Source organism: Macaca thibetana, chromosome 10 (assembly GCF_024542745.1).
Source record: "Macaca thibetana thibetana isolate TM-01 chromosome 10, ASM2454274v1, whole genome shotgun sequence".
Taxonomy (NCBI): domain Eukaryota; kingdom Metazoa; phylum Chordata; class Mammalia; order Primates; family Cercopithecidae; genus Macaca; species Macaca thibetana.
This window is the reverse complement of record NC_065587.1, coordinates 94582982-94599823: the sequence shown is the minus strand read 5'-3', so window position 1 is coordinate 94599823 and position 16842 is coordinate 94582982. Positions and strand designations below refer to the sequence as shown.

General features: G+C 39.8%; 1 pseudogene; it reads left to right on the top strand.

The window, feature by feature from the left end:
- The first annotated feature begins 1466 nt into the window (after positions 1–1466).
- Positions 1467–16842, top strand: LOC126964133 (calponin-2-like; annotated as a pseudogene).

Here is a 16842-nt window from a genome sequence, read left to right as displayed (position 1 = left end):
AAGCACAGAGGCCTGTAGAAAGTCGTGTGTGAGTTTTTCTCATTTTCTTCCCAGTGACCATATAAATGAGTGTACGAAGAACACAAATACGCTCTTACTTTTTATCTAGAGATGAGGCCCTCCCGCCCATATTCCTCTGGTACTGTCCTTCCATTTTTCGCATGGGAGGACCACTCTTTCAATACTAGTCCATGGGATTTGGGAGGTGCTGACCCACCCTGGGCAGTCAGATCAGCAGGGTAATTCATTCAGGAGTGGGCGTGTGATCCAAGCTGGGCTCATGGAAGTCATCCCTGCACTTTTGATGAAACTGCTGGGAATGAGGTGCTTTCTTTTTACTGGCATAGCATTTTCCAAGGAAGTAAGTGATATGAAATTTATGGGGCCATTTTTTGCTGCTGTCTCAAAATAGCCTGCCTGAAAAGCAGAGCTGACACACGAAATGAAGGGACAGAATGAGCCTTGGTTGATGTTAGTTGACCCCTGATCCCACTGAGCCAGAAGCCCATCTACTCACGGACGTTTTTAGTAATTAGAGCGAATTAACTCAATGTTCTGCTGGATCGAGAGGTTTCCATCACATGCGGTCAAGAGAGTCCTGCGTAATATCACTTTCTCTTATGCTTAGGTCCCACCTGCCAGAGCTTTAGAGCCGTAGAAGGGTAAAGTGAACCCAGGCAGTGCTGAGCTCACCAGTCTCCTGGCTAAGTGTGCAAAGGAAGCCTGGAATCACTACCACTTTGTTCTGACAAGCAACTTTGCCTGCTGCTTACTACACAGCCACAGGAGTATTGCTTCCCTAAGCCCTTAGGCATTATACCTCTTTTTAAAAATGATGTTTATCTAGGAAAATGTTTTGTGGAGATGGTGTCTTCCTATGTTGCCCAGGTTTGTCTTGAACTCCTGGTCTAAAGTGCTAAGATTATAGGCATGAGTCACCTTGCTTGGCCAGCACTATACTTCTATTAGTTGTCAATGCTTTCTTTGTTCTGTAGTTTCTAGTTTGTGTTTGAGCATGTGCGTGTGTATGTCTGTGTGTGTGAGTGTGTGTTTGAGTTTTTACTTTTCTCTTGCAGGGTTATGGCAAGCACCAAGAGGGATCATGTAGACACAGCACTCAGCCCTGTGACTGGAACATACATGGAGTGCTCTCTGTTCTCCTCTTTTCTCCTCATGATTCAGAGAATGACTTAAGGATCTGCGATGTGGGCCAATTTTCAATGCCCTGCATAAGTAATGGGGAGATGAAGTTCTGTTGCCAGAAATCTGCACTAGTTTTAACTCATTGTATCGTTTTAGCATGAGATAGGTCAAAGTCACAGAAAAAATTTATCTCACGTGTATACACACACACACACACACATATATATACACACACACACAAGTATGTTTCTTGAGAGCTGACAGGCTTAGGTTTTGCTCCCTGATGCTGCAGTAGAAGCCACTGTGTTCTGATTTCTTGAGTGATGGCTGCCAGCCCTCCAAGCGTCACAGTAGGTGAGGCATCCATGGGGGTGAGAGCCAAGGATTTGTGGCCAGTCGGCATCTGTAAGCCCATTTTGTCTATTCTCTTTATTTTTGTATTTTGTTTTATTCATTTTTTTAGGTTTATCATTCAATTTGTTATAAATATCACTCCTAAAATGTTTCCTAGTTCTATTAAGGCTTACTTTCATGAAACAAGTCCAGAAAAAGTCCAGGGCAGCCATGGATACCCAACATGCCTTTAGGGAGTTAGAAATCTTGTATATTGAAGGTTTTGTTGTTGGGACCATCATTCCAAGGGTCTTCAAGTCGCTTAACCTGACTCTGGGCATTTCATCCTATTCCCAGAGAGCAGCGAGCAGAAAGAGCAAAGGGAACTTGGTTAAAAGAAAAGAGTAACAATAACTCTCCCATTTCCAAACAGATTTTCAGAAATCTAAACCAGTGAATTCTGCATTTCACATTGCTCAGGACTATAAGCTCTGCTCACTGCAGTTATGAGAAAAACTGGGAAACTCATTTAAAGACATTAATCAGGGGCAGGCATGGTGGCTCATGCCTGTAATTCCAGCAATTTGGGAGGCCAAGGTGGGAGAATCACTTGAGCCCAGGAATTTGAAACCATTCCAGGCAACATAAAGGGACTCAGTCTCTACAAAAAAAAAACAAAAGTTTGCCGTGGTGGTGCACACCTGTTATGCCTGCACTCCTACCTACTCAGGAGTCTGAGCTGGGAGATCACAACGGCCCAGGAGTTCAAGGCTCTAGTGAGCTCTGATCATACCGCTGCACTCCAGCCTGGGAGACAGAGTGAGACCATTTTTCAAAAAAAAAAAAAAAAAAAAAAAAAATTTAATTAAATAATAAAATAAGGATAACGACATAAATAAAGGCATTTCAATAGTGCTCCTTGTAAAAAGTTCCATCTTCCCTTAGTGAAGAAGATGAGAATCATGGGTATAGCAGGGAAATGGACAGAATTGACCCCATTACACCAAAATGAAAGTCGTAACAGGTACACCAAATCGGCACCATTAAAACCGCATAATGTGACCATAATGCAGTCAAATTGTGACCAACAAAAACAAACTGACAAAAAAGGTATCATGGAGAGATGAATTCTAAATCTAAAGTGAATGGAGCGCAGAGAGGGCTTCACATTGAGAATGAAACCATGTGTGAGTGAATTGTAACCAAGCTACTACATAGCAACATTAACGTGGCAGAGCGGAAAGGGTGCTAAGACATATCTGTCATCTTATACCATTTTGTTAAGAAAGGAAAAACTAGAAACGTATGAATTTGGGTTCTACTTGAAGGATAAGACAATGATAATGGCAACACTGTTAACGTTTACAGTGCTTCAGTCCTACTATGTGCTCATTCATGCCCAATAAGTGAAGAGCTGGAACTGAAACTTTCTTATGTTCATTCCCATTGTAGTCTCCCTCCAGGGCGTGGAATCTTGTGCAACAGGAGGGATAAGTGTTTAAAGAGGTCTTTTCTACATTTTTTACTTCCACAAGCAGTCTCTGCAGTGTGAGTTCTTGTATGAATTATGAGTCTGAGGCAACACTGTGGCTTTTTTTCATATTCCTTACTTTCACAGCTTCTCTCCAGTGTGAGAACAAATAAGTACTCAAGATGAATGAAGATCAAAGGCTTTCCATAGACTTTACCTTCAGAGGGTTTCTTTTCACACTTCTATAAGATACGAGAGTTCAGGTAAGACGTTCTCACGCATGTTAACTCATTGAGCTCTCTTCCAGTATGTCCTCCTCTCATATTGAGTATGGTGAAAAAATTAATGATGATTTCCCCGTTTTCACCCACAGGGCTTCTCGTTATTGTAAATCTTAAGGTGACTTTTAATTCTGATGACTTTGCAAAGTCTTTTCCACATTTGTCACATCAATAGGGTTTCTTTTTTTGTTTTTTGTTTTTCCCAGCGTGGCTCCTTATATGTGCATATTTGAGGCTTGCTGAAGACTTTCCCACATTCCTTACATCCATAGGGCTTCTCCAGAATGCTCTTTCTTAAATGTTTATTCAGGTGTAGGGAATATCTAAAGACTTTCTGACTTTTGTTACATTCATAAGGTTTTTATCCAGTGTGAATTTTCATATGTCTCATAAGAAATGACTGATATGTAAAGGCTTTCCCTCATTTGGGACATGTATGGCTTTTCCCTCTAGTAGTATTACTTGTGTGAAACAGAACTTGGAGCGGGGCAGAGGTTTTTCCACTTTGATGACTCTTATTCTTAGTCTCTACAGTACAGAACTGCATCTGGACAGCATGGAGTGAGCTATTTCCGAAGATGTTTTCACATTGAGTAAAATTATACGTTTTCTCCCTAACATGAGTTATGTGTGCCCTATGGCGTACATCCTCACTGCAGGTGCAGGCTATTCCAAATGGACTCTCCTCCTGAACGTTTGGCCTCCTATTAATTTTACTATGTATGTGATGGACAATGTTCTGACTGCCTGTCCACGTGTTTGATTTTAGCTGTTTTTCTCCCATATGAAACCCAGTGAATGTTGCACCTCAAGACTATCATATTCATTATTTTCTTTTTATTTATTTATTAATTATTATTATTATACTTTAAGTTCTAGGGTACATGTGCACAATGTGCAGGTTTGTTACATATGTATACTTGTGCTATGTTGCTGTGCTGCACCCATCAACTCGTCAGCACCCATCAACTCGTCATTTACATCAGGTATAACTCCCAATGCAATCCCTCCCCCCTCCCCCTTCCCCATGATAGGCCCTGGTGTGTGATGTTCCCCTTCCCGAGTCCAAGTGATCTCATTGTTCAGTTCCCACCTATGAGTGAGAACATGCGGTGTTTGGTTTTCTGTTCTTGTGATAGTTTGCTAAGAATGATGATTTTCATATATATTACTACATTGAAATAGTTTTGGGAAAACAAGTGGTTTTCCATTACATAGAAAAGTTATTTAGTGGTGATTTCTGAGACTTTGCTGTACCCATTACTCGAGTAGTGTACACTGTACCCAGTGTGTACCTTAACCCCCGAACCTTCTGTCCGAGTCCCCAAAGTCCATTATGTCATTCTTATGCCTTTACACCCTCTTAGCTTAGCTCCCACTTGTAAGTGAGAACATATCATATTTGTTTTTTTATTCATGAAATACTTCACTTAGAATAATCATCTCTAACTCTATCCAGGTTGCTGCAAATGCCATCATTTGGTTCCTTTTCAGAGCTAAGTAGTATTCCATGGTGTATCTATAACACATTTTCTTTGTCTATTCATCGGCTGATAGACATTTAACCTGGTTCCACATTATTGCAACTGCAAATGGTGCTGCTATAAATGTGTGTACATGTGTCTTTTTCATATGACTTCTTTTCCTGTAGGTAGATACCCGGGAGTGAGCTGATACAAATTTAAATAAAGATAATTATAAAATTAAGTAATGACCAAGTGAAAATTACTATTTCTAGTAGTAAAACAAAACACATTTATTGAGTAAAATTTGAATGTATTTCTGCTCACATAAAGAACATAAAACTTCTGTATTTTGTATAAATGACATGCCTTATCTCACTAGACTCATCCTGTGGTGAACTGGTGGGGGAGGGTTGGAGAAAGTAACATATCTTTAAATTTAACTTTTGACTCACATTTTCTTCAAGTTTCAATTGTTCTTTTAGTTAAATGCCTCCAAGAAGATGTTCACATGCTTTGGGCTTTCTGTGGCCTCAAGGCAAAGGGAAATTGAATCTGGAGTCGCTTATCGTCTTCATGCTATTCTCTAGACCTCTGCTTTCTCTATGGCAGAGGGTCTCCCTGGTCTGATCACTGGTGCCATTGCATTGCTCTTCTCTGAGATGAAGCTTGTACTCTTGAATCAGAGTACAGTGGAATTCCCTGGCTTTATTAGCCTCCTGTTGGCTTGGATAAGATCTTCAGATCTCTCTGAGTTTCAGCAGCCAATTTCTTCTTCCAAAATATGTCTGGAATGGTCACATGTGATATTTTGGCAGGATCATTTTGCCCCTTGTTGCAGTGGCCCCATGTTATGTATGTTAGTTTTCAACTCAGTTAAGTTACTTATTTACCTCTATGACACTTCCACATTGCATAGATTCGTAGGTCTAGCAGGAGGTATTTTATATAAACCAAGCTGCCAGAAACAGAAGAATGCTCACACAGTAAATCAGACAAACCAAATTTATTACTAACAGAGGAGCAGGAAGAATCAGCAAAAGCCTAAGTTCTATGATGACAAGCCTGACCTTGAGGTCAGAAAAGTTGCCCAGGGTTGACAGAGTCTCCTTTGCGCATGCCCCACTGTGTACTGCAGCTGAGGAACCCCTGAGTGCTCCACCCCAGGTTTCACACCCCATGTGCACCTTGGTTCTCGGAGTTTAAGAATTGCAGGAATATCCTGTTCTAGGAAAAACAAGGACAGAGTCCAGACTGTCCCAGACAGTTTCTCCCCATCTCAGGATATTGTCTTCTTGGAACATTCTAAAATCATTCTGAGGACTAGAAGGTCCTCAGAACACTGAGTTGGTCAAGGTCATTCAGGTCTTGCCCTCCTGACCACATAAAGAAAGTAGACTACAAAACATTAAGCATTGGCAGAAATGATCATATTGCATTATGATAGCCATTCTTCATTATGATAAAAATAATTTATCCATCAAAAAGTTATCTGAATTCTAAATCTGAATGAACCCAACAAAACATAGATTTGGGCTTGTTGTTCCAGTTTAATAAAATATATACTAATCCAACAAATTTAATTAAATACAAAAACTTTAGAATATGTATAACAATCATAAAGACTCATTTCAATAAAAGCTGGCATACAAAGTTATCAGACATATAACAATAATAGAAAATGTTGACACTGCTTAGGGCAAAGTGAATATGATTGATATTCAAATGAACAAAGACAATAGTAAACTCAATAGAAAAATGGGCCAAAAAACCCGATACATTATTAACAATCTGACAAATGCAATGTGCACAAATAAAATGTGATCTGCATTTTCACCGCTTGTTTAGAAAATTTAAGAATCCTAGATAACACTGAGTGATGAGGATATGAGGAAAACAACCTTTATGGGCAATGGATGGGAAATTAAATGGTTTTAAACATTTCAGAAAATAATATGACAGGACCCGTTTGAAAGTGTGCATACTCTATAACCTGTTTCAATGATGGGCACATACCCCTGATAGAGATTGGATGTGTGTTCCCTCCAAATCTCATGCTGAAATATGATCTCCAGTGTTGGAGGTGGGACCCAGTGGGAGGTATTGGAACGTGGGATGGATCCCTTATGAATAGTTTAGCACAGGAATGTCCAACCTTTTGGCTTCCCTGGGCCACATTGGAAGAAGAATTTTCCTGGGTCACACATAAAATACACTGAAAATAGCTGATGAGTTAAAAAGAAAAAGAAAAAAAGACACACACACACAGACATGCACACAAAATCGCTTATGTTTTAAGAAAGTTGACAAATCTGTTTTGGGCCACATTGAAAGCTGTTCTGACCTGCATTCAGCCCACAAGCTGCGGGTTGGACATGCTTAGTTTATCACAATCCACTTGAGTGAGTTCTTCACAGTGAGTTCATGAGAGATGTGATTGTTAAAAACAGCCTCGAACTGCCCCCTTCTCTCTCTTACTCCCTCTATGACCATGTGACACACTGGCTCCCCTTCACCTTCTGCTAGGATTATAAGCTTCTTGAGTCCTCACCAAGAGCAGATGCCATTTCTTCGGGGCTCTGCAGAACCCCAAACCAAGATAAACCTCTTTTATTAAAAAAATAAAGAAATAAATTACCCAGCTTCAGATATGTCTTCATAGCAATAGCAACAGACTAACAAAGCCCCTGACAAATTGTGACACATGACCAAAAAGTGTTTTCCTAAGGATACCATAAGGAAGTGAATATTTCTGTAGCAGGATATCATTGTGAATTCTGCTGCATAACTGGATAAGGAAAATGGGGTTGATTCATTTTACTGAAAACTATGCAGCAGCTACAGGGGAATAAACAACCAAAAGTAACCTACAGCAATATCTGAATGTATGAAGGATGTTATGCTCTGTGAAAAAATTGGAAATAAAATTAGATTTACAGCACAATACTGTTTAAGCAAAATGTAAACACTCATGTATATACACATACACACACTCAGAAAACAACCTTCTTATCTTGTAAGAATTCTTTAAGAGTAAACAACCTATATCAAACACATTAGCATGCCTGTCTGTGACAAGGGGTAAGAAATAAAAAAATTAAAGAAGTAAAGCCAGAGAGAAACTTGTCGGAAACATTAATAATAATGTCTCATGAAGTAAAGAATGTGATTAATTTTTTGCAACTATGGTATAAAAAGAGATTGTCAAAATCAAATATAATGAGGTTTAGCATAGAGCTTATTGTAGGGCAAAAATCAAATTTTAAATACTTAGTTTGCATAGTTTGATGGAAGAATGGTCTCCTATGTGAAGCAGTAATATACACTAAACATTTGGGTGTATGGGGAGAAAATACTCAAAATGCTACTTATACTTATTTTTTACTCATTTTTCCAACAGTTCAGTATCTAAATGTTAGGGGAGGCCAGGTGTGGTGACTCATGCCTGTAATCCCAGTGCTTGGTTGGAGTGGGTGGGGGGCAAGGCAGGAAGAACACTTCAGGCCAAGTGTTCTAGACCAGCCTGGGCAACATATTGGGTTTTTGTGTCCACAAAACCCTAATAATAATTAGTAATGTTTATGGCTGTCAAAAAGCCACTGCAGGCTACTGTTAAAACCAGCTACACAACCATCTGAAGCCATTTGCCTCCCTCTGGTTAAAAACAGTCCCATGTTTACTGATGATGTAGTTAAGGCTGTATCAAGATCTTCTATCTCTCAGCAGGGACGTGGTTTCCCAAATGCTAATGGTTGACCAACAAAAGTTTTGCAGCCAGAGCTTGTGCAAGTGTTGGTAGATAGAAAATACAAAATCGAACCATTTCTCATGAAATGGTTAAAAAAAATTAAAAATTAGCCAAGCATGATGTTGTGCACTGGTAGTTCCACGTATTGGAGAGGCTGAGGCAGGAGGATTGTCTGAGGGAGGAGTTTGGGGCTGCAGTGAGCCATGATCACTCCACTGCACTATAGCCAGGGTGACAGAATGAGGCCCTGTCTCTTAAGTGAAAATAAGTAAATGCGACGAGACCATATAGTTTTCCATCCTTGTTCAGTTCCCTGTAGATTATTTTGCTTCTTCCCAATGTTCCAGCTGTTTCTGCACATTGTCAGCTTGTTCTTCTACCTACTCAATGTCCCAGATCCAGCAAATGTCCTCAGAGATGGTTTCCGCTATCTAATCTGTGATCACCAAGGAAAGGATTGTTTTTCTCTGAAATTTAGTTCATTGAAACTTTAGGCCCACAGTTTTATGATGGCTTTAAACAAAAAAAATTTTTTTTAAGTTCATCCAATGTCTTCTCATTATGGCAAGGCGCAATTGCCTTTGGTAACTTTATCTTAATTGGAAGAAGAATTTCTGACATTGGCATTGTAATGAGGTTTTTGGTCTTTGACCTTACTGGAGCAATTAAATCCAAGTCTATTTTCTACCTTATGTGTGTATTGAAGGATGAAATGAGAAAATATATGTAGAGTGCATGGTGTCCAATGTGCATTAGCGATATACAGTTGTATTATGACTACACACTGAAAACACATGATCAACCAGATTGCTTCCTGAGACTAGAGTCAGGTTTTTCCAATGATACTTCCCTGTCAAATAATTCTATTCCATTTTTCATGGGACTTAGGGTTTGGTCCATAAAGTGCTGCCACAGTATGCAAATCAATTATGTCCATAAACATGCTAATTTATTCAGCAAATGTGTTCTTGTAGCAATACTTACTCAATGAAAGAAGTAATATGTTTAATTTCTAATAGAATCTACTTCCCTCTTTGTGAACTGGTTACAAACCTTGAATGCTCTAACTATTTTGAGGACCATTAATAGGCACTACCCAAAGAAGATGATGTATTCCCTAGACAGCAAGAACTCTTATTCTTCTTTGTCTTCTTTTTGATAAACTATACAGTCCCTTGGAGGTGAATCCAGATTCTGTGGGATGTACAAAACAATCCTCCATAAATTTAAATTTATACCTACCATCATGTGTAATGAAATTAGCCCTCAAGAGCCAACTTGAGACTACGTTCAGAATGGAAGTATCAGAAACCTATGGCAAACACATGAATATAAGACCATTTTAGACACGGACCCCAAATTACCTCTGAATTCAGTGGGAACAAAGTGACAAGGAACAATATTTAGGGCATCTAGGATAGTGCCACCTTCTCATGCCTAACATAAGCAAATTAAAACCTCATACTGAATGCCCTGAAGCCTAATAATAATTAGTAATGTTTATGGCTGTCAAAAAGCCACTGCAGGCTACTGTTAAAACCAGCTACACAACCATCTGAAAGCCATTTGCCTCCCTCTGGTTAAAAACAGTCCCATGTTTACTGATGATGTAGTTAAGGTTGTATCAAGATCTTCTATCCCTCAGCAGGGATGTGGTTTCCCAAATGCTAATGTTTAACCAACAAAAGTTTTGCAGCCAGAGCTTGTGCAAGTATTGGTAGATAGAAAATACAAAATCAAACCATTTCTCATGAATGATTAAACAATTAAAAAATGAATGTGAGAAGACTGTGTGCATGTGCATGGGTATATGCATATGTGTGTGTATTCAACTTTGTTAACTTTAACTTTATTAACTCTGTTTAAAATTTAATTTTAAAATTAGATTGAGGAGTAAAATATCATTCTTCCTCTCTCATCATAAAACTTTTGGCTCATGGGATTCTGACATTCTGTCATGTTTGGGAAAGTTGGATTCATGAAACCAGTAGCAGGACTGAGCCTGCTTGTTCGGCTCTTACACAAGGCCTCCCTATTTTGCCCAACAAGCAGTTTCAAGAGTCCAGAGAGAGTGACTGAGAGAGACAGGCTCTGAAGACTTTTTATTTCAACTTCTTGGAATCACCACCTTGCTAATGAACATCAAAATCTTTTGTGTCATTTATCAGATGAATTACTTTTTCCATAAAAAGAGTGAGTTGAGAGGATAACAAGCAAGAAACTTCCTGTCCCTGCTTCCTCTTGAAAACAGGGAAATCAATATCTTAACCCTGTTTTAGAGATGAATGAGTAGGTCAACATTGCTTGGCTATTTGTCCTTCTACTTGGGACAGATTACCACTACATTTTGCCTCAATCTCTAGAATCATGGCTTATAGAAAACAATTATGTACTGAATTACAATTGCATTAAAAGTTTATTAGACTTGTTATCAAAAAGCATGCTGAGATTTATCTATTATAAATAGTAATGAAAATATAAAAACCTAAAAACAATATTATAACTAAAATAATCCCTGTTACAGACAAAAGCTATGCACTGTTATGAAAGCCTTTCATATTTAGGGATATCAGGTAAGACTCCCCTTGGTGGGGAAGGTGAAGAGCAAACTAAACTAAGAGTAAGAGCTAATTAAATAAATCTGGTATGGTAGTGGGAAAAGCTTATGAATAAGAAGACCACAGTCCAGGAGAGAAGAAGAAATATATCTGAATCACTTAGTTCAATCATGTTCATGCCACAAGAGGGGGGAGAGAGAAAAGAAACAAATTTTGTATTGCTTGAACCCATTTTTGAATCTTGATATTTATCCTAGCACCAATGTGCAGTCTTTGGAGTTTTTCAACAAAGCAATTTACAATGTAAATTGTATTTACTTTTCAAGTAATCATCTGGAAAGAGCAAAGAAACATTTTTGGAGAGAGAATCAGGGAGAGCACTTTAGAGGTGCTCACCATAGCCCAGTGATGGGCTGGAATCTAGGATGGCAATGAAGATAGAAAGAAAATTTCATTCAAGAAATAGAGAGAAGGTAAAATCTGACAACACTTGGTGATTGGAAGTGGAAATATGAAGAAGAAAATGTCAAGAATTACACTGAGATGTCAGATGTAGGTAGAGGTTGACATCATTTGCTGGAAATAAAAAAACACAGGAAGAATACCACTTTCAGTGAAAGAGACATCTAGGTTGCTTAAAGTATGAAATGGGACTTCTCCAGTTGCATGCAGGTAAGTTAGGAGGGCTCAACCTTGAGGCACAAAAGATGGTGATTATGGTAACAGTGGCCTTGAGACCAGGACCTGTACCAGACTCTAGAAAGATTAGTGTGATTTGGAGCAGCTACAAACTGGAATACTTCAGTGAAAAACAAAACAAAACAAAACATTCACAGTTATTCTTGGAATCTTGTTTTATTGGAAGGAGTAAATAATTGGGCCTTATTTAGAGCTGCAAGTTTTGGTAAGCCCTAAAATGAACAGAAAATTATATCAAATGGAAGCAATTCACCAATTCTATTCACTAAACATTTACTGATTTTCTTCCAGGTTTAAGTATTATGATAGGCATTGTACAGTAATTAATTTATTGACCATCTTCTCTGGTGTTTGTATTAATACACAAAGAAATCCAACTTTAAAAGTGTAGTATTGCTTTCAGCTTACACCAGTCATGACCCATTATCCCAATTCATAAAATCAGATTGTTTCAGTGATAACTTCCATTTTGAAGTTAGGGAAACACTTAGAAGGCTGTGATGTTGTAACTGCAGATGTAGTATGCAAAACACGTTTGATTCATGTTGTTCAACTCAATTTCATCATAAAGTCTTATCTATGACACAAATATTTTTACACATCTATTATTATTCTCTTGCTTTAGGTAAAGTTTGTATCATTTATCTCTCAAATTAAGTTACATTTCTGGTTTTTTATTCTCAACCATAAATGACAGCGTTAATTTTTACAATCATTAATGATGAACTATACTCACTCATAACTGTTTATGTCTAAGGTGTCTTAGATTTATTGAACAATTTCTGAGTGACTAACGGCTAGCCTTTTATTATTCTATGATGGTAAACATTTTTACAGTTTCCAGGCTTCAGACATATTTTTGAAAACTTATTTTTATATGGGTCAAAATTTAAATCAGTTGTAATATGTGACCCATTCAAACATATTCTCCAGGATGCACTATTAAAATGAAATACCAAAGTGGTTCCCCAAGACACCCATTTATAGTGTACATGTGCATTGCAGGGTTACTGGACCAAGGCACAATGTAATCAGGGAAATTTTATTTTGTGTTTTCTTTTTCCTAAGATGTTTCTTATTCCCAGTTATATAAAAATGTATATTACAGGCAAAGAAAAATTAACACAAAAAGATGTAAATCTAAAGTATATTCACATTAATATCAGCTTCACTTTAACTATTAAAGGATATAACATATAACAAGCTTGAGGTTTTCAGGACCTTGTAATTCCTGGTTCATTGGAAAGCACAGATATTCTTCAGATCCTCAAGAGTTGTGTTTAATGCATTATTTAAATAGGGTCCAACCACTAGTTAGATAGCTTAGCACTCAAATAGCCTTTGAAATCCCTGTAGACTCACCTCAATTGAAGAGTCCTGATAATTTACAAAAGTGTGTAGTGCACTAAGAGATCCCTGATATATGATGTCTTTGCCTGTAAAGTGTTTCATGTGTTGATCCACCAGAGTGTGTGTGTGTGTGTCTCTGTGTCTGTGTGTAGGTGGGTGGGTATGGGTGTGCACGGGTATGTGTGTGTGTATGCGTTTACATTGTGGTATGTGTCTATTGGGTTGCCACCATTAGGGATTTGGAAGAGTGAAGACCATAAACTTGCCAACATTCCTACATGCCTGCTTTATAAGAAGTGTACTGAACATGGTCAAAACTAACTAAACCAAGTAAACAAATTAGATATTAATTAAATTTAATGCTGGGTAGGAAATAATTATTCCAGACCAGGTAAAATGAAGAAATATAGGCTGGGCGCGGTGGCTCACACCTGTAATCCCAGCACTTTGGGAGACCAAGGCAGGCAGATCACTAGGTCACGAGATCAAGACCATCCTGGCAAACACGGTGAAACCCCGTTTCTACTAAAAAATACAAAGAAATTAACCAGGCACAGTGGCAGGCACCTGTAGTCCCAGCTACTTGGGAGGCTGAGGCAGGAGAATGGCATGAACCCATGGGGTGGAGCTTGCAGTGAGTGGGCATCACGCCACTGCACTCCAGCCTGGGTGACAAAGCAAGACACTGTCTCAAAAAAAAAAAAAAAAAAAAAAAAAAAAAAAAAAAGGAGAAATATAACCAAATGAATGAAATTTTTAAATTGATTAGCAGAAGGAGACAGGAATATTTTTTAAAGTTTGTAATTTCTAATGAATATCAGTATATAAAATAAGAATTATATGGCTGTCAATTGACTAAAAACTGTACTTAAGATTTGAGCTAGTGAAACAACCATATATGATCTTCTATTTCTACTTTTCTGTCTCAAGAATTACTTGTTAAAATGATTTTTTTTTTTTGAAATTTTGCATTCTCAACTTGAAAGAGCTTCACAAAGCTTACATGAGAATCTGGATTCTCATAAGAGGTCTGATTTTTTAATGGTGTGTTTGTATTTCTGTTATGTACATCAATGTCAAGCATCCGTTTCCTGAGCTGTTCTGTAGAACACAATTTAACTTGTAACAGACACCCAATAAGTGGTCGGTTGGATATTCAAATCAACACCTTAGTTCCATCAATTTTCATTTCATATAAAAATGACTGACCTTCTATAGTCATCAGTGAAACAGACAGAGATGAAGGAGGGACACCAGTTGAGACTGAGAGGATGACAAGCAGACCTCATTCTGCAGTGGATTCCCTACACTCTCCACTTCTGAATGCTTGGAAACACTTGCCATGCTCAAAAAATATTGGTATTTCCTAGGCAGAAAATGGGCGTTACAGAACTTCCGTATTTCTATATTACAATAACTTACACTATAATACATAGACAACATATGTTTCTAAGCTATTCAATTCATAGAAAATGTAGATAAATTTAGTTGAGCAAGATGTAGGAGAAGGGTTAGTAATCAAGCTGAGTGTGATTGTGAGATTAAGTCTAATATCATCTTATACAATTATTGTATAATTGTATCAGTTGATGTATCTGTTGAAACAAAAGGTGGGAGAGTTTTGCATGAGCTTCTGAAATGTACTGGATGATGTTAGGAGAGAGGATGGTCAACGTGGCTAGGCCAGAAGTGTTTACTGATTAAGGCTTAGGCAAGTTAATTCCTAACCTCTCCCAGAGACTGGGAGATAGAGGTGCTAAATTCTATAACATTTATATTTAATATATATTTAATAATATATAATGAAGTCCTAAAATGCCAATTTTAAGTCTTTTCATTTTCTTCTTAAAAACACAGGTTTTACTGCGTTTCATCCACAGTCGGTATTTCACAATATCTCATGGGCAGGGCCCCTGGGGTGGGGGCCCCTGTGCAGTCGTTGGCAGCGCATGTGGCAGGGGGGGATAGACCAGTATACCTGGTCAGGCCCGGAAGGGGAGAACCAGGGCTGAGGCTCCTTAAAACCTACTGAGGGGCTGGGAGTGGTGGCTCATGCCTGTTACCCCAACACTTTGGGAGGACGAGGCAGGCAGATCACATGAGAGCAAGAGTTCCAGATCAGCCTGGCCAACATGATGAAATCCTGTCTCTAATAAAAATACAAAAAATTAGCCAGGCGTGGTGGCAGCGCCTGTAGTCCCAGGTACTCTGGAGGCCGAGGCAGGAGAATCGCTTGAGGTGCAGTGAGGCAAGATCACTCCACTGTGCTTCAGCCTGGGAAGTGGCCTGATCTTGGTTCACTGCAAGCTCCGCCTCCCGGGTTTAAGGAATTCTCTGCTTCAGCTTCCCGAATAGCTGGGATTACAGGCGCGTGCCACCACGCCCAGCTAAACTTTTTTTGTTTTTAGTAGAGACAAAGTTTCACCATCTTGGCCAGGCTGGTCTTAAACTCCTGACCTCGTGATCAGCCCGCCTCCGCCTTCCAAAGTGCTGGGATTACAGGCGTGAACCACCGCGCCCGGCCGGAAGTTCTTTCTTCTTAAAAGGATCATAAATATAATTCACACTGGCATGACACTTTTACTAATATAGATTGACTTTTTGCTTCAAATAACCCATTCGTACATCTAAATTAATTTTGGTCTGTATGTGTGTGTGCATGTGTGTGTGCGTGGATGTGTGTGTGTAAATGGCAGTAAAGGGTAAAAGGGAAAGTGGAAAAAAGGGAGATGGTCTAACATTTTTCACACATTTTTTAAATACACCAAAGATATGTAGTAAAAACAATGGTGTGGTGAAAACAAAATATTGCAAACTAGATAAAAGACTTAGCCCCAGGTCCTGTCCGGTCCAGTCCCGAGGCGGCACCTGCCAGCCTTAAGCTCCAGGCAGTTCAACAAGGGCCGCTCCTACAGGTTCTTGCGGGAGGTCAAGAACAGACTCCTCTCCAGATATGACCCCCAGAAGGAGGCAGAGCTCCGCAGCTGGATCACGGGACTCACCAGCCTCTCCATCAGCCCGATTTCCAGAAGGGCCTGAAGGATGGGATTATCTTACGCACATTCATGAAAAAACTGCAGCCGGCCTCAGGCTCTTAAGATCAACCGCTTCCGTGTAGAACTGGCACCAGCTAGAAAACCTCTCCAACTTCCTCAAGGCCATGGTCAGCTACAGCATGAACCCCCTGGACTTATTTGGGGCCAACCACCTGTTTGAGAGTGGGAACGTGACCCAGGTGCAGGTGTCTCTTCTTGCCCTGGCAGGGAAGGCCAAGACTAAGGGGCTGCAGACCAGGATGCACATCGGTGACAAGTACTAAGAGAAGCACGAGCAGAACTTCCACGACGCCACCATGAAGGCCGCCCAGTGCCTCATCAGGCTGCCCATTACCAACAAATGTGCCAGCCAGTCAGGCATGACCGTGTAGGGCAGGGCACGGGGAGGCATCTCTATGACCCAAGAACCACATCCTGCCCCCGCCATGGACAACTCCAGATGGGCACAAACAAGTGTGCCAGCCAGGTGGGCTTTTGGACTCCTGGGACCCGGTGGCACATCCACCACGCCAAGCTGGGAATCAACAACTGTGACAACTCCTCCATGTCCCTGAAGATGGGCCACAGGCAAGGCGCCAACCAGAGCGGCCAGGCCTTCGGCCACGTCTTCAAATACACGGCCCCAAGTACTACCCGGAAGCCCAGGGGCCCATGGGGCTCCCTTGGGTGCCAGCGACTGCCCAGGGCCAGGGGAGGCCCCTGAATATCTCCCTTACGACCAGGAGGAGACTGGCTACTGA